Source organism: Sorex fumeus, unplaced genomic scaffold, assembly GCF_029834395.1.
Source record: "Sorex fumeus unplaced genomic scaffold, SorFum_2.1 ptg000265l, whole genome shotgun sequence".
Classification (NCBI taxonomy): domain Eukaryota; kingdom Metazoa; phylum Chordata; class Mammalia; order Eulipotyphla; family Soricidae; genus Sorex; species Sorex fumeus.
The window spans coordinates 4,460,222-4,477,768 of record NW_026606322.1 but is presented as its reverse complement, the minus strand read 5'-3'; positions in this window follow the sequence as shown (position 1 = coordinate 4,477,768).

Below are 17,547 nucleotides of genomic sequence, written 5' to 3'. Positions count from 1 at the left end.
TACAGACCAAAGGGAAAAACTCCAAAACTTGGGGTTGAGGGGGAATATGCTATGAGATATTCACCACAGCATAATTTACAATGGCAAAAATTAAAAGTAGCCTAAGTGACCCACAATTGAAAAATAATGAAATAAAATGAGGCCCATCCATAAAATACATTTTTTAAATTACATCTATTAAAATTAATGATAAAGAGTAGCTAGCAATGGGTATGTATTAAAAGATAATTCCAATGGGGGAAAAGCAGTGCTTAAAATCATTTTTAACCTAGAAATGGGAAGAAAGGAAGGACCAAGCAGGAGTTATAGAGAAAGCGTTGTTTTCTTTCCCAGTCGGTTACTTAATTCCATCCAAATCAAAAGCTGGCTATAAAATTCAAGATGGAAGGAGTTTAGGACCCGCCTGTGAGCTGGCATGAAGTTTTCTCCCTGTTGGTTCCTCTGATCAGGGTAACTACCTTAGGAGAAAATAAACAAGTTCAAATCAAAGCATGGGAAAGTACCTTGATTTTCCACTATCTAACTCTCTCTGTTCTGAATAAAACAAACTAAAGATCAGAATTTCCCTCTATGCCCTAATTATAGCTCTTTTTTTTTTTTTTGCTTGGAATTTGCTTGCTATGCTTGGAATATCACGTTTCACTCAAATGAGAGATAGAATCCGGAGTTCTGACATCCATCGACGATCAAGAATCAGGGACGCTGTCTCATTTGCCAAGGTGTCAAAAATCAGATGGGCTGGTCACGTAATGAGATTTAAAGACGACCGCTGGACTAGAGCTGTTACCGACTGGATTCCACGGGATGTCAAAAGACCGTGTGGCCGCCCACCTACCAGATGGTCAGACTTCTTCGTGAAGATCATGAACAATCGGTTTGAGGCTCTTCGTGTTCCTAGAGTGAACAGACACCATTGGGCTACACTAGCACGCGACAGGGACAAATGGAGACGTTACTGGTGCCCGCTCGAGCAAATCGACGACTAACGGGAAGTTAAGTGATTAAGTGATTAAGCCCTAATCATCTGTGGACCTGCCAGGACTTCAATTCCAACCCCACTTTCCTAGCTCTACGCCTTGCAGGATGGAGGCAAGGAGTACCTGTAGGGAGCTGATTCCTCTAGGAGATGATTCCCTGGTCTGGTACTCACCTGCACAGATTTCAATTTGGCTGGATGCACTTTGACCGTTGCTGGAGGGGCCTCTTTATTTCTTGTCACTCACACAAACCAGGCCAGACCTACTGCCTCTTCTGCCTTCCACTAGATGCTAAGCAATGCTGGGTCCTCCTGCCTTCCACCAGAATCTGCTTAAACTTTTTCTCATCAAGCACACTAGCCCTATTTCATTTCTCAACATGCCAGACTCAGAGCAAAAAAATTTAAGCACTGAAAAACCAGAATGGAGCCATATGACCCCGAATAAAACAAAAGTAGTATTAAGAAGCTGTTGAGGGTCAGTCCTCAGACACACACACACACACACACACACACACACACACACACACACACCCCTCCAGGAAGAAACTGAAATAAAATCTACCGCCACAGAGAACTGAGGACTAAGTCAACCAGTCACTGCTCCACTCACCCTGACGCAATCCACACAACACTGTACCTTTTAGACTTTATAGCCTCCCTTGAGTAACTTCCCTGCGTGTGAAGTACCCTGCCCTTTCTGGGGGAGCTAGAGGTCAGGTGGGGTTTGGGTCAGGCCCTAAGGAACACTCCTGGGTCTGTGTCAGGGGTCTCTGCTGACAGAGCTCGGCGTACCGCATAAAGTGCTATGAATGGAACTAGAGCTGACCCTATGCCAAGCATGTGCCTTGAACTCTGTACTAGCTCTCACTATTCCCTTGCTCTTCTTAGTGTAGATAAAGATGCCCCATTCCTTTGCCTCTCATCCTAAGCTCCAGATAAACTCTTGTTCTTTGTTCCAGTTTGGCCAGTACTCAGTTCCTTGTTACTGCTTCCTATGGAGGATCTACACTAGAACCTACGTTCGTTCATGAAAAGAAATATGAGGAGGACCTTTCATTTTTATAACAACAGAAAAAAAAAAACGAAAGCAGCCTTTGTGTTCCATTCCAGAGGTAGTGTGTGTTCTGAGGCACAGTGGGCACTGCTAAACCCCCCACCCGCCACCCCACCCCAGGAGCAACTTGATGCAAGCGGAGCATTTATCCTAGCATTCCTACTTCCAATATTTGTTAGTGTGACTTTTGACTTGCTGTGTTACTTGATATGATTTGGAGGATGATTATTTAGATCCGGAAACACTCAAAAATGTTTCCACATAAATTAACAGCCTCTGCTTTCTCACTTCACACTATTTTCACTTAGGAAAGTCTTCTTAAGCTCATTCAGCTTTCCCATTAGTACTTTCAGGTGGTGGGGAAAGCCAGGGAGGGCTCAGGAGAGGCAGTTCATTCCTCAGGGTTGTGTCAGAACCCAGTTAGCAGCGCAGGACCTCACTCCTTCCCCCCCTCTCAGTGTGTCAGGGAACGCACAATCCCTATTTCAGAGACTTGCTCCTGAAAAAGAAAATCCACATTGTCATTTTTTTAATGCTGCATAAATTTCCCAGCCATCTAGCAAGAGTCAAATACTTATTCTCTTAAAATCTCTGGGGAGTGGAAAGGCACGGCACTAAATGTATTCAGTGGTGAGCTCACCTTCGTGGGGCTCTCTAGGCTCAAGTCAAGACTTTCCCAAAAACTCAGGTTGTACAGAGTCCCAGGTCACCAGGCATGCAAATTTTATTTTAAATATTAGAAAGCAATATGTACATTTTAAAAACGAATGGGAAGAAATACATCTACATGATTATTACAATGATTAGAATGGTCGAGTTACAGATGAATAGATAGAATCAATTTAGATTGTTGTTTCCCAAGTTTTTATATTTACCTTCTTAATGTAAAGCATAAAGGAAAAAGAACACCAGTCTGAAGACCATTATCATTTATCCGAACTCATTATGAAACAGAACATTTCTTCTCTTTGATCTCTCCTTAATTTCTGTCTTTTTTTTTAACCTAATTGAAGCTCTCCATGTGATCCTACGAATCCATCCATCTATCTATCCCTTTTTCTTAGAGGAAGCAAGCAGAAGAAACACAAGCTGCCTTAAAAAAAAAAAGGAAAAGGGAAAAAAGAAGGAAAGAAACACTCAGCCACAGCCACAGGCACTAATGTGAGAAGCTGTAGAAGGTGTCGTTTTTCACTCAAACTGACATTTAAGCTGTTTCATAAATATGAAATCAAACTTGAGGGTCCAGATGGGCTGCCGCCCCCTCTGCCTTTTGCTGGAATGACATGCTATTTACCAGCCTCAGAAAGAGGGACTGAGGAATGAAACTTTCAGATGATGAGTCACTCGGGCAAATGATTGATGAGTGATAAATGAACTGGCCATTTCTTCAGGAAAATACCAAGAGAGAGGCACTGTACGATAAATGTGATTTCCAACGTGCACTGCCACCACAGCTGAACCAGGAAGAGAAGCCAGGTGGGCATGTTTTCCATGAAGGCATTTCCAAGTAAAGATCTTTTTTTTTCAATTTTAGGTCATCCCATAAGAAATGATTCCATACAACACTTGGATTAAAGGAAAGTGTCACATGAAGCCAACATAAAGTTTGGATATTAAGGACATGGGAAGCTGCTAAGATTCGGAAAGCATAGAGTGGAGTATTTTATGGTGGTACTACCCCACCAACTGCTCCTTAGAGCAACCATATTAGCATTGGTAAGCATATTAGCATTGTCTCTAGAGCTGGGAGAGGTGAGAATAGCCTCTCCAGCCACTGCACGCCCTGCAGTTACCATTTATTATTCTCCTGCAAAGCTACAATCTGCCACCAAGTGAGAAAGATTAACTGTGATCATTGTGATATTTCATCAATCTAGAGGCTGGAGTGATAGAACAGCAGGTAGGGTGTTTGTCTTGCATGTGCTGGGCTCTCCTCTGTCCCTCTCAGAGAGCCCGGCAAGCTACTGAGAGTATCCTGACCGCACGGCAGAGCCTGGCAAGCTCCCCATGACGTATTCAATATGCCAAAAACAGTAACAACAAGTCTCACAATGGGCACGTTACTGGTGCTCACTCGAGCTAATCGAAGAACAATGGGAGGACAGTGCTACAGTGCTACAGAGAATTCTCAGAAATACCCTGGTATTCCTACTTACTCGGATTCCTACGTACAACTCTGAGAAGTCTCAGGTTCCTGAAAAGCAAAGAGATAGCCCTGGTTTATTCTAATTACTGATAACAGAAATGATGGAGACCTCTCAAAAAATCATATTTTAATTGTAGAAAATTGTTTTCAATAAAGCCCATATATTTCACAATTCTCAATCACATAAAGGACCATAATTTTAGACCATGGGAAATGTCATTTTTATCAATGAAAATAGGCTGGATAACTTGTCAGTGCTAGGTGTGACCTTGAGCAACACTTTCCTCTGAACGGACAGAAAAAGATCTTATACAAAAGGATACATTTCAATTTTTTAGTTGATCAAATTATTTGATTTATCAGATTTGTGTATATCTATGTACTCAAAAGAGATTTGTTTTATTTCAGAGAGCAATTTTACTAGCTTCTTCCAAGTACACATGTGCAAAATGGAGTCCCTCAAAAGAAAACTAAAAGCACAATGTTAGCAAAGGAAATGACTCACCCCTCACCCCAGACCAGCAACACTCTGATCCTTGCCAAAGCAGCACGGTGCCTGCACCAGGTCTGAATCAACATTCCCATCACATATGCCACTTCTAAGCATAGGATCTGATCAAGGACAATACACAAGCTCTGCACTTACCTGTGAGCTAATGTATCTCTCCAAATTAGGGAAAGAGTAGCTACAGAATCACTTGAAGGATAATCTTCTGTGAGAGAATCTATTGTAGAAGAATAAAGAAGTTGGTAGATCTTCAGTTATCAGTGGGTGGGAAATTTGGTTGCAAATATATGCCTTTCTCTTGATACAGTTTAGTGAAGAAATAAGTTTTCATACCACTATATGCGTATGCATGCAAAACATATACAAACGTGTGAAATACATGAACACAGAACAAATCAGTGAGTCACCAAGAGCAGTCCAAAAGTAGAATGTGTGTATGCATATATATACACCCACATATATATTTCATATAAATACATATATATTTCATATATAAACCCTTAATATGTTATGCAAAATTTATATATAGGCATACATTAATTAAAATTTATATATTCACATATATAAAGTTAACTCAAGAGATCTTTATTATTCAGCCTGGTTTTAAAACTTCCAATTTTTTCTAAATAAAATTTTTCAGTGAGTCGATCACTGGACTTCTAGTCTTCCAATATTACTAATTTTAGACATATCTGTCTTATACCTATATGCATATATTTGTGGCAGGGTTTTCTATTGAGACCCTTAGAGAGAATCAGCAGCATCTGGGCCAAGACACAGAGGTTCCAAAACCTATTTGACCCACTCTTCCGTTTTCATAAAATATGGGACCTAGTACCCCTCTGGAAATATACCTTCTTTAAGCAAAAAAAATGGGGGGGGGGGAATCTATAAAACAACTACCCTGCACTGAACAACTGCACTGAAGCAACCAGTAGCCCCTTCAGGGTTTGGGAACAATATATTCCACTTTGGATTTGGAAAACACTGAGCTAGAATAACAGTGGATTCTATTTGAAAATGGGGAGATGCATTCTAAATCGGGACAAAACAAAAGTGTAAAATTTTGCAGTGAAATCTATGCTCCACCCAAAGGGAACTAGTCCACCTTATTATTTATGGCCCTAATCGTTTTGTTGCAAAGCTGGACCATATGTGGGTAACTTCCACAATAGAATACATTTAATGTTCAGCAAAAGAAAACTCAATCTCAATAAATATTAAAAATGGCATTCAACTTAATTCAAAAAGCATATTTTACTTGAATATTATGTTCTTACTTTGCAGTAGACACTGAATAGGGTCTCTAAATAGTTTTTTTCCTACTCTAATTGCATATATGTTTGCTATGAAAAAATTGAACGTAGTACATGACAATAAATAATTATGTTCTCAATTTATGAAAACATTTTGGGGGTCTTTTTTCATAGTGATTATATGATTTATGAAAGACAGTGGGAAACAAAATAGGGATAAAATGGGTAGGTATTGGAGTGTAAATTGATGTTAAATATGAAATAACTATAAATTTATGTTTTCTTCAGATAAACCTGAATTAGAAGGATCGGCTGCAGTGGAGTTTTATTGCAAAGAAACTACTTCCTCAGGTCAGTACTAAAATTCCAAACAAGATGTAATAACAGGCAACAAATGGAACCTGAGAAATTAAATGGTCCAAAGAGTCTTGTGAAAACATACATGGTATATTTGGACCAAAATGGTGGTGGACCCAGAATAGAATAAAATAAATAAATAAATAAATAAATAATAAGATGAATCATTAGGCAGCATTAGAAAAACCTGAAAGCTAGTCACATTACCTCAACCATAGGTTCACTAAGTCTTCATGGAAGACCTGAAAAACTAAAGTCTTAACCATTAAAAAAAGTGAACAAGTCAGATTTTTAAAGGAGGTTATAAGACCAGAGACAAGGAAAGAACTTTCTTCATAGTGTCCAAAGGTCTGAAAAGGCAGCACCCACAGGATACAGGATTAGAATCAGGCATGCAGGAACAGAAATATTACTTAATACTGTAGAGTACATTGTCCTAAGAACCACTCACACTGCTATGTAACTTCTCATGTCATCCTCAATAAATTCACTGATCAAGTATCAAGAGGCTTAGCAGGAATCGAGAACTTCAAGATGAAGATACCACCCAAAGTTAAGAGGAGTATGATCAAGTGTGGAGTACTAGTGATTAAATAGAATAAAACTTAAGAACCAGAGATGCAGAACATGGGGAAAGGCATTTGCCTCACATACAGCTGACCTAGGTTCAATCACCAGCACCAAAGATGGTTCCCCAAGCCTTACTACAAGTAATTCCTGAATGCAGATCTAGGAGTAAGCCCTGGATAGAGCTGGGTATGGCCCGAAGGCAAAAACAAAAATTAGAGCCTTTCCACCAAGAAGAGGCATAAAACACAAGTGTCTACTCTCACCACTGGTATTTAACATACCATTGGAAGTCTTAGTCACAGCTATAATATAATATAGAGAAATTAAAAAGACTCAGATTGGTAATGAAAACTGCCCAACTATCACTACTCAATGGCAACATGATATTGTATATAGAAACCTTTAAAGAATCCACAAGATAATTCCTAGAAACAATTCAAATCAACACAGAAGTCAGCTACAATCTTATTAGTAAACAGCATTGTAGAAGAGAAAGGATTTTTCAAAATGCTTTCATTCACAACCATATTAAAAAAGCTCAAGTGTATAAGATTAAACGTAACAAAGTAGAAGAGTGATTAATTTAGCATGACCATGAAACCAGTGCTAAAAGAAATAGAATGAGATAAAATCAAATGAATGCACACCCCTTGTTGTGGAATAAAACAATCAGAATCACTGAAATGACTTTCCTACTCAAAGTTTTATAGACGAAATGCAATAATCATCAAAATTTTCATGACATACTTCAAGAACAGCTACCGAGAGTATTCGATATGCCAGACACAGTAACAACAAAGTCTCCAATGGAGACGTTACTGGGCCCGCTCGAGCAAATCGACGATCAACGGGAGGGCCTTTACCTTTACCTTTACCTTTACTTCAAGAACATAGAACAAACACTTCTAAATTTTACATTCTAAATTGTAAATCTAGTATAGGCAAAGATATCCTGGGAGAAAAAAGGAGGCATTTTTTCCCAGACTTTAAACTATAGTCCAAAATTATAATAATAAAACTGCATGTTACTGGAATAAAGATAGACTCACAGATCAAAGGAATAGATTGAAAGTTATAAATGAATCTTCAGATTTATGGACAACTAATTTATGACAAAGGGGCTAATTGTATGAAGTGAGAGTAAAGAAAGCCACTTCAATAAATGCTGCTAGAAAAACTGTAAAAAAGTGAAACTAGGGACTGGAGCAATAGCACAGAGGGTAGGGCGTTTGCCTTGCACGCGGCCAACCCGGGTTCGATTCCCAGCATCCCATATGGTCCCCTGAGCACCGCCAGGTGTAATTCCTGAGCACAGAGCCAGGAGTAATTCCTGTGCATTGCTGGGTGTGACCCACAAAGCAAAAAAAAAAAAAAAGTGAAACTAAACAGTCTCACATCATACACAAAGGTTGATTCAAAGTGGATTGAAGACCCTGATATCAGATCTGTATCAATTTACTACATTGTGAAAAACAATAGGTGAAATGTTTCATGATAATGATCCCACTGGCAAAGAAAACAAAAGCAGAAATAAACAATGGTGCTATGTCAAACTCAAAGGCTTTTGACACAGCAATAGGAATATACAAATGAAAAGACACCCTACTGAATGGGAGAAAATATTCTCATATTATATATCATACAAAGAGCTAATCTCCATGGCATATAAAGCACTTATAGAAGTCCGATAAAGAAGAAACAAACAACTCCATCAAAAAATGGGGGAAAGAATGAAACAGGCTAACCTTAAAGAGACATAAAGATTGCCAAAAGTCATTCTCAAAATAATGGGAAAATAAACAGTGTTGGTGGAGATAAATTGAAGATGAAATCCTAATTCACTGCTCTGCTATTTGGTTCAGTCCTTATGGAAAATGCTTTGGATTCTCAGAAAATTAGAATTTTTGTATGATCCAGCTGTTTCTCTCATGGGCTGCTAATCCACTTAGACACTAATCCTCAGGGATATCTGCACATATATGTCCACTAAAATACCATTCAAGTCAGTGAAATCTAAAAACAACCCAAGGGCCTAACAACAGGGGAATGAATAATTTAATTGCTGTCTATACACACAGTGGAGTACTACTCAGCTATGAGAAATGATGAAATCATGTAGTTCACTGCAACCGGAATGGAAGGTATTGGTGCTAAATGAAGTGAGCCACAATGAAAAATACAACCACCAGATGATTATACTCATCTGTGGAATATAAAGAAACAAAAAAAAGGAAAATAACAGTCTCTGATGGAACCAAGCTCTGTGATAGTCCTAACGAAGGAGAAATAAAGAAGAAAATCTTACGGTAGTAGAGCAATATTAACACATTGGTGATGAGGGTGGTGAAGTAGCAATGCAAATCTAAAATGATATGAAAACGTATAAACCATGTTTAGCATATAAAAATAATGATATTAAAAAGAAAGGAAACATGATAAAATGTAATCTTTTCTCAACATCACAGTCCTATAATAAAGGAAATTCCTCTCTTTTCTTACTCTTTGGATATGAATAAAAAGTTCACAAGTGACAGCCTGGGATTCAATGATCATGACTTAGCATCATTTCACATACAAAACTAGCATTAAGATTTTTGTAAGTGCACATTTAATTTCTGTCCAACAGGGCTGCCTTAGAACAAGGGGTCATTTTTATGTTCCATAGGCCCTGACATGCAGAGCAACAGAGGACTTGGAAGTGGGTGGGCTTGAATGAGTTTCCATGTGACTTGGGTATTGGAGAGCCACATTAAAGATCTCTTCCAATTGTGGTTGATAAACTTTAGAAAAATTAAAAGACAAATATCAGCTTTAGTTGAGCACAGGAAAATTAAGACAACGAACAAATAGGATTCAGGCCTGGGGGTAGCCTAGGATCAGGGGAACTTTGAATAATTGAACTGAGTTTCTCCTCTCCATAGCCCTTCACACAAATGTTCTGTTGCTAAGACAAGAGGATGCTGGCAGGAATATGCATGTGTCTGCTCCCTGCATGCTGTTGCCTAGCAACAGGATTCAGCAGAGCCTTGGCTCTTGCTCCTTACACCTACCCGGCTCCATCCATTGCCTTGACTTGCCAGTTGCTTCCCCAACCCCCAAGGCAAAGAAACAAGAAGCAGGAGAATGCTAGAGGCTCAGGGTCTGATCTTTTTGTCAACAGTCTATTATCATCAGCAGGAGAAAACCAAGCATGGTTTCACCCCTATACCATGAAGCTATCAAATAGAAACTGACTATTACAGCTGAATAGAAGCAAAGGACAATTTGATATTTCAATATACTTGGCATAAAATTTAAAATTACATATGTGGCTCTCAATTGGGGTGGCGATATAGCTCTACTGGACAGTGCCGATATTTAAGATTGGACAATACTGGTTAAATATTTGAAATGTAGTTCGGGGGCTCAACTCTGTAATAATCAAAGTGATATTCTGGCAAGGAAAATAATGAACTACCAGAGCATAATTAACGAGAATTTTACATCTGAAATAAAATTTTTAAAAAAAAAGGAGATTAAGAGAAGGTGGGAGTAGAGAAAAGTGTAAGAAGTGTGACAAGAAGAAACAAAAAGGCTTTAACAAAGAGTTATCCCTTTGAAATATAATCCGGTTTAAACTGAGAACTGCAACATTATGTAGAGAAGGATCTGAAACCTTAAGGAAGAAGAATAAAGCCCAATGACTTTTTTTTTAATACCAGGCATTACATGAAGTGTTTTAGATGGAGCATATCCAGTCTTTTACATATTTTCACCTTCACAAGAAGCCAGCAGGTGGCTATCAGAAAATGATTTTTCTGGGGCAAGAGAGATCCTGCACATCAGCTAAGGTGTGTTTGCCTTGCACATGGCGAAACAAGCTTCCATCCCAGCACCACATACGGTTCCCCTGGAATGGCACCAGTGATCCCTGAGTACAGAGTCAGGAGTGAACCCTGACCGCTTTGGATGTAGCAAAAAAAAAATGATTTTATAACTATGACACACAAGAATTAGTGACTTGCCCAAGACCACACAGCTTGTACAAGGAGCAAAAAGCTACTGAACTTAGAGCTCACTTAAAAAAAATTTGTCTGACTCAAAATTCTACATGAATTCTCAACATGTACTATGATAAATATCTGGTAAAATGTGTGTGAAGCTCGCGAAAGCATACAAATTTGTTAAATTGGGGACCTTTTAAAGGAGCTATAAATATGCTTTATCTAACATTAAAGGAATGGCTCTTTCCTCAAAGCTTGAATGCAGTAATTTATGAAAAGAAAATCATCCAGCCAAGTGGGAAAGTAAAAGCTAATCCTTTAACAAAGTGCTCCAAAAAGAGTTTAGAGTCCTTTTGAAGAGGCTGGAGAAAGAAATTTCCAGGCTTATTTGAATTAAAAAGGAAGCTCAGGAACCTAGAGATATTACAGTGGGCAAGGCACTTGCATCACACAAGGCTGACCTGGGTTCAATCCCTAACACCACAAACCCACAAAAGGTCTCCTGAGTCCTGCCAAGAGTGATCCCTGGGCACAGAATAAGGATGAGTCCTGAGCAGGAAGGGTGTGGTCCCAAACCAAAACAAAGAAATAAAAGGACAGTTCGCGTTTTTTTTAACATTTATGAAATGATGGGAGACATGTGTACAGCAAGTTGTATGTACAGGAAATCTCTTTCTCAAGGATGACAAACAAACGCAAAATATAAGGGTCCACTGAATCCTGGTGATTCTGATATGGCTTTCCTCCATAGGCATGACTCAAAAGTTCTTGGCCAGCGAACATGAACTACGCACTGACGACAGGGATAGACACATTCATTGTCAGTCAGTATTCATTTTCTTGGATCTTCACACATACATGGAAACAAAAGGCATATGGCATGCTGATCCATTGCCTGATAGAAACACTAGGTTTAAACAATGACTGTGACACATATATGCTTATTTCTTAAATATATATATATATATGTATTCAGGCGTGCTTATCACGTCCATTCACCATAATAATAATGCCCATATTAAAGGAATCCCCTGCACATATTTCAATTGGTTCAAAGCAAACCCTAGCAATTCATTAGTATCAAGATCCTGGTAACGAGATCACACAAAATCAAGTCTCCAGGTTAATAACGAAGTCCCTCCCTAGATGCAAAATGTTATTGTTACTGTTTTGTCACATATGAAAGCTGTTCTCCAGCAATAACTTGGATTTTCTTAAGGACATGGCCAAATATGAAATGGGTTCTGGTGCCTCCATATAGAGTGATATAAAGTTACTATGTTACAACTTTCTTAATATAACACACAATGTGTGAAAAAGCATTGTCTGTCGTGTGTATACCACAACAGTTTGCATTCTCTCTTCCTTCCAGAGCCACAGAAATTTCAGCTGAGATACAGTCACTCAGATTCTTTCTGACTAACAAAAGTCCAATCATTGGTGTGGCAGATTTTGAAACATTTTTGAAATATCAAGAAATAGATGGTGGGGGCTGGGGCAATAGCACAGCAGGTAGAGCACTTGCCTTGCACTCAGCAGAACCAGGTTTGATTCCCAGCACCCCATATGGTTCACTGAGAACTGCCAGGAGTAACTCCTGAGTGCATGAGCCAGGAGTAACCCCTGTGCATTGCCAAGTGTCTCCCAAAAAGAAAAAAAAAAAAAGAAAGAAAGAAAAGAAAAAGAAACAGCTGGTGTTTTGCCCCTTGCCCTCTTCTTTTCTGTTCACATCTCTCCCTCCACCCCCACCCCAAGCAGGAGGGGAAAGAATGTTATCTGGGAACATGAAAGAGAGACACAATAGGGAGTGCAGAGTAGGAGTTGGTACAACAGAACAAAGTCTGCACCAATGTCATTCTATCACCTTTTATGTAGCAGAGGAGTAAGTGTCTATCTTTTTAAAGTCCCAATTTGTTGGGTTTTATTGTTACTTATAACCAAATCCAATCTTATGTAATACACAGAAATTATAGCATATAGTTCTTGCAGTCTAATTGGCTATCCACACAGGTAATAATTTGAATGACCTATAGCTGAGAAGTCCTGAATTGAAATGAGGACTGAATCGTCCCAAGGTGAGACTTTCTTATTGCTCGCTGGTAATCTAAGAACCTCTTGTCATTTTCATTAAAGGTATAATTTTTCTTGTAGTGTGCAGAATAAGATGCTCTTTTCTTTCCCCTCCCAGCCTCAATAAGACATTTTATTGGCAATACCAAGTCCTTGAAAGTTCCTGTGTTGCTCCCTGGAGAACAGAGAGCCCCATCAAATCCTCCTGAGCTCACCCTCACAATGTGCCCCCAAGATGCACTGTGCCTTGAAACATTTTCAAGAAGCGACACTCAAGAATCTATATACTGATATCAAAACAAACTCGAGAGAGACAATTAAACTCACCCATAAAAATGGATAACTATAAAATGCAATTTCATGTCTTTCCAATGTTTAAAGAAATTCTACAGATTGAAAATATGTATGATCCATACCAGTAAAAAATAAATAGAACACCAGTGACATAATGTAGCTTTAAATGTTTCATTTTATTTTCTAGTAACTATTACTAAAAATAAAATCTGTTTGAATATATTTCATCATATATTTTATTTAACCCAATATGCCCCAAACAGTAAGATAGTATTCATTAAATCAATGTAAAAACTGCTTATTTGACCATTCTTAACAAGGATGTCAAAACTCGGTGTATATTTTAGACTTACAGTACTTTAATTTGTGCTACTCACTTTGCAGGTACTGAGCAATAGTGAAGGCATTCTGTATATAAACAATGAAAGGTTATATTATCACCACTTTTTGCAAGCATTTGACAAAATCTTGTCTCTAACTTTACATGCAGTTCTACATGTAACCCTCCCCTCCCAGTTCTTTTTCCACAGAAGAAAGACACCACAAACCATTCACACAATAATTTTCCATGTTAGGAAGCAGAGAACTCTATGGATATTATTATCATCATCTCTAGGTGCAAATGGGGTGTGATTTAGAAGGACCAGAGGCAAATTCCAGCTCATTCATCACTTTATTATGAACACGTTGTTTTGGAGGACCTGTACTTAGCTCTTGGAGTTATAAAGAATGTGACTTCAATACTGTCACTTTTTTGCTTCACATTTGAACCTCATGCGCTTCCCTCCTTACAGTTTATTTGACCAAAAGATCATAAAATAATCCAATAGATCTTTGAACTTCTAAAGTCCAATTGGAAGATGAGATAAAAGCTAATGCTTGACCACAGGCAACAGCAACTTATAAATACCAAGAAAGATTCAAACTGCAATTGAAAACTGGATGTTTGTCATTTCATAGTTCACAAGAAGTTAGTCATTCAACAGCAATGACTGAGTGGCACTTAGGAGACTGTGTTTAGAGAATAGAAAATATGTAAAACAAATGTGTTGGACACCATCACAGTATGAACCCACACTGAGAGAAAAACATAGAAAAATGTTGGTTCAAGCAAGTGGCTGGCCATTAACTTGGTTCATTTCTTTCTGACGTCCATCTGTCCTTTTCCTCAAGATTCTTTCTCATTCCAACGATGTTCACCAGCAACAATTAAGTAAACTGTTTTCCAATGGAAAGAAAGAAGAAAACAGGGATCATAGGAGAAGAAAAAGAAGGCAAAACTAGAACCAAGCCTCATTCTAAATCCTTTTGTCTAAGGTACTGTACAGCAGATAGGGGAGCTGCATTGCTGACAGTCAATCAGAATTCAATTTCAGCATCCCATTTGGTTCCCCAGAGCACTATCAGGAGTGATCCCTGAGTAAGAGCCATGAGTAAGCCCTGAGCACTGTAGGGTGTGCCTCTTCCCTCCAAAAAAAAAAAATACTCCATAAAAAAATGAACAAAAGTATTCAAAATCATCTTGTCCTTACAGTGGACAATAAACATCCTGAAAATAATATTAATTCGTGTTTTTGATGCCATGTGACTGACAATTTTCTTCAAGTCAGTATGATGGAATAAATAAGACCAATCTAAACTCAGATACCACCCACATTGTGACTACAAACTCCTGGTATTTTATAGCGTCCCTGAGATCAGGAGCTATGGCAGGAAACACTAAAAGGTAAAGGCCCTCCCGTTGATCGTCGATTTGCTCGAGCGGGCCCAGTAACGTCTCCATTGGAGACTTTGTTGTTACTGTGTCTGGCATATCAAATACTCTCGGTAGCTTGCCGGGCTCTCCGAGAGAGGCGGAGGAATCGAACTCGGGTCGGCCATGTTGGCTGCGTGCAAAGCAAACGCCCTACCACTGTGCTATCGCTCCAGCCAGGAAACACTCGACTAATATAAAGACACTGGGATGGTCTCAAATGTACCTATTAGAGGAATAGTTCCTCTGTATGCTAGTATTGTGTCCGACAATTTATATTTTTTGCAGTATTTCCACCTTCATTTCCAACACATGTTCTTAAAGAAATAAGGAAAGGGGAGAAAACGCTCCAATGCTTTCAAAAATCACTTTTGAGAATCCTAATATCCACTTCAAGGTGCATTCCTCTTTGGTAAACATGCAGTCTGTTTGCATTTAATTCTTCTACACAAGCCCTGCAAGAAAGTTAGCCAAATTGATAATCGATTCACATGATCTTTGCTCACTCACTTATTAAAACACACCAAACAGTTAATTCCCTTTTCTGTTGGGAGCTCTCCCTGGCTCTGTGTGGCTTGAATGTTAAACAGCTGCTCAAGGCTCAGGAACACAGCTCAGTCATTACATGGTAACTGTTTCAAACCATTCAAAACCAGTCTCTGAAATGAAGGTCCTCGGTGAAATCTGTGGTGAATGTTATTGATTTGATGACACTGTATAATAAAGAAGACCTAAAGATTTCAGAAGGACTGGATCCAGTTTCCCAATACACACCTTCACTGCCCCACTCTCTCTCTCTCCCCAGCTGCATACAAAATCATTAGACACATTGGCCAAGTTCTAAATCCCAGCAAGAGCATCTTTCAACCTCTCTATCCTCCCTCATCTATTTCTCTGTCTCTTTATCTTTGCATCTCTGTGTCTCTGGCTCTGGCTCGCCCTCAGCCTCTAAAAAAAAATCTTCCTCCCATTCATCTGTCTCTCTCTCAGCCTCTAAACAAACCTTCCTCCCATTTATCTTTCCCATTGGTTAATACCAGGAACCAAATGAAAGACAGTGCTAGAAGGAATTAAATCGACTCTATAGGCAAATCCTTCTCTTTCCAAACAAGACATGTTATGGGCTGCTGCTGAGATAGTTCAAAGGGCTGAAGCGCAAGCTTTGCATGCCCAAGGCCCTGAATTCTATCCTCAGCATCACATGCCCTACATCCCAACCCTGCACAGATAACCCTAGTGGCCTCTTGTACTTCAGAGCCCAGGCAACAACGTATTAGACCCCAAACACTGAAAAGTCAGGCTAGGTTTGGCAAAAAGTGAGGCCTGGCCCCCCTGAGCGTTTCTTGAAAGCCCCAAAATAACTAAAGGAAAGGGGGAAAAAGAAATCTTGACAGGGGTATGGTGCCATCAGCAGTTCAATCTGTACCTGTGAGGCGAGTGCATCAGCAGCCTGATGGTGCCTTCAGACTTCCAGATACCCCAAAATTGCTTCTGTGCCATTGGTCAGTCCCCAAAAACTTGGGGCAAAGTTTACAAGAGAGTAAACGGACAAAAGTTAGGTATGTGCGAGACACACCCACAAACCACCTCTGGCTCAGCTATACAATTGGAGGCATGGCCTCTCTGGTTGCTGATCAAACTGCTTAATAGCCGTGATCCCAGAGACTCAGAAACAAATATCGAAACTCAACGGCTTTTGGCAGAAATGCATCCGGTCCCTGCAGTAGGTTACCAGCGCCGGGCCACCCCAGGTGGAAACAGGGTTGTGCCTTGGCCTGTTCCCCCCGGCGACCCAGTGGCCATCATCCTCCAGAGGCCACTGGACAGTCAGGTTTGGGCCCACAGTGATGAGACACGTGGGCCTCATGGGATGGGGGTGGAGCTGGCCCTTTCCACACAGTCCCAACAAGACCCCAAGTCGCCGCCCACGAATGGCCTCTCTGGCTTCTGATCAAGCTGCTTAATGGCCATGATCCCAGGGACTCAGAAACAAATCTCGAAACCCAGTGGTTTTTGGCAGAAATGTGTCTGGACCCCACAGTAGATTACTGTCACCAGGCTACTCCCTGGGGGAAAAGGGTACTGTCCCTCCACCTGCTCTCCCTTGGCGGCTCAGTGGTCGCCATCTGCCAGAGGCTATTGGACAGTCATATTTGCACCCACAGTGACGAGACACACAGGGCATCACGGGATGGGGGTGGAGCCAGCAGTTTCCTCCCCACCCCAACAAGACCCCGAGTCACCGCCCATGAGTGGCCTTTCTGGCTTCTGATCAAGCTGCTTAACAGCCATGATCCCAGAGACTCAGAAACAAATCTTGAAACCCAGAGGCTTTTGGCAGAAATCCCTCCAGATTTAATTGCTAAAACTTCAAAATTCCAAAATTGCGTGGCCACTGCTGCAGCCACGCGACTATTCATAATGCGACTATTCATAACCAGACTACTCATAACCGGACTATTCATAACCAGAAAACAAATTGTCTAGTGTTGCCTTTTCAGAAGATCTGAGTGTTGGGGTAAAATCCCAAAGAATAATGGTGGATCTGGTGTAAAAATATTGAATGTCATCAAAGTA